Source organism: Mus pahari, chromosome 23, assembly GCF_900095145.1.
Source record: "Mus pahari chromosome 23, PAHARI_EIJ_v1.1, whole genome shotgun sequence".
NCBI classification, from domain to species: Eukaryota; Metazoa; Chordata; class Mammalia; order Rodentia; family Muridae; genus Mus; species Mus pahari.
Window position 1 is genome coordinate 33,635,466 of NC_034612.1, and position 2,085 is coordinate 33,637,550.

Consider the following 2,085-nt stretch of genomic DNA (forward strand, 5'->3'; position numbering starts at 1 on the left):
GAGGCAGGCGGATTTCTGAGTTCGAGGCCAGCCTGGTCTACAAAGTGAGTTCCAGGACAGCCAGGGCTATACAGAGAAACCCTGTCTCGAAAAACCAATATATATATATAAAATTCTCATTTCACAAGATGCCCACACAATAATTTCTGAGCCAGTTGATAATGATATAAATTGCCCACCTAGATAACACAAATTGTCCTGTAATCATCCATCCCCTATAAGATATTCAGAGCTACCTGTGGCTATTTGAAGCCCCGTGGAATCTGGATCATCCTGTTCTTCCTCCATCTTTCTTCCTTCTCCTCTTTCCTGTCCCTGAAATCCTTAGCTCTCTCTCTCCCTTTTCCTTGTCCAATCTCAGGCTTCTTGTTGTATTAATATTTAAATTAATTGGGGGAAAATTCTGCTACAACTCTCAATTTTGCAGATTTCTTCATTGGAATAATTTTATTGATCTAGCTCAGCGTTGTGTGATGTCCCCCTGGGAAGGGGCGGACAGCTATCTATTCATCTCAGATAATCACGGACAACAGACCAAAGGAATGAGCTTCCCTGTTCACTCTAGCTTAGTCAACCAGTGGAGTTTATTGAATTACTTACAGGAATGTAGGTGATTTACAATAACCTGGGTGACTCAAAGGCTGCTATGCCATCTTACAGTTCACCCCAACATGGGTGATGACTCAGGAGAGCTGCATCCCTGAAGCTCACCGAACAACTTACTAGGGAGCTTCGCCACCTGGGGGGTCTTCTCTACCCAGCAATTATCGGCTGCTTATATAACCTTGGAGAGAAGCCTTGTGGATCCTATAACTTTCTACCTTCCTGAGCCTGGTTAAGTTGTATACATTCCCCAAGTCTTTCACGTTACATGAGATGTTCTCCCTCCTCCAGGAAGGAATGCTTCAATCCAGAGGAAGTAACAATGCTAAAACTAGCCCGGAACTCCAGGCAATCCTCCTGCCTCAGCTGCCTGAATCCTGTGATTACAGGTGTGAACCGCCATATCCAGCTTTAGAAAAAGTCGTTGAGCCACTTCTTGGATCACGTGGTCCATTCTCTCCTCCTGCCTCATTCTCTTCAGGTTAACTAAATGAGCATGAAAAACAAACAAACAAACAAACAAACAAACTTTCCTAGTGCAGGATCGATGGCTCAGCAGCTAAGAGCGCTTACTGCTCTTACAGAGGACCTTGGTTCAGTTCCCAGCACCCGTATAGTGACTTACAACTATTTATAACTCCATTTTATGCCAGGTACCCATCTTGGTGCACGCTAGCTGTTTGACTCTGATTCCAACCCCTGGAAGATAAGTTCCCAGTAACCCTGACTCAGTGGCCCCCACCCAAAATGTACAGCTGTGACTATCTACTTCATACAGCTTGCTTATACAGATAACTAAAGTGTTATTTTTTTTTGAGGGGTCACTTGGCAGATCAGAACAGTTTTTGCTTGATTGCAGATATTGAAGGTCCTGTGATTTTCCTCTTTCACCCCACTTCTCAAGGAAATCTCAACTTTGGCGCAGATTGTTCATCCTGCTAACAGCTAATCAAAAACATCTTTAATTATAATTGGATTGAGTCTACTGTATTTTCCCAGGGGTCACAAACTCCATAACATCTGACACCCTTTTCTAAACCCAAAAAAAGTCCGGACACGAGCATCATGTATATACACATATGGGGCAGACCACCCATAGACATCAATACAATTGTTTAATTAAAATTAAAATGTTTCTATACATAAGGATTTGGCTCAGGGGGTAAAACCACTTGCCATGCTTGCACGAGGACCTGAGGCTGGAGCCCAGGCACCCAAGTAAAAGCTGGCCAAAACCTTAATTAAGGCAAGGGACAAGGAGACAGAGGCAGGCAGTGTATCTGAGGCCAGCACAACTATGCAGTGAGTTCCAGACCAGCTAGGACCACAGAGTGAGACCTTGTTTTTTTTTAAAAAAGAAGCGGGGCGTCGTGGCGCATGCCTTTAATCCCAGCACTGGGGAGGCAGAGGCAGGCGGATTTCTGAGTTCGAGGCCAGCCTGGTCTACAAAGTGAGTTCCAGGACAGCCAAGGCTACACAGAG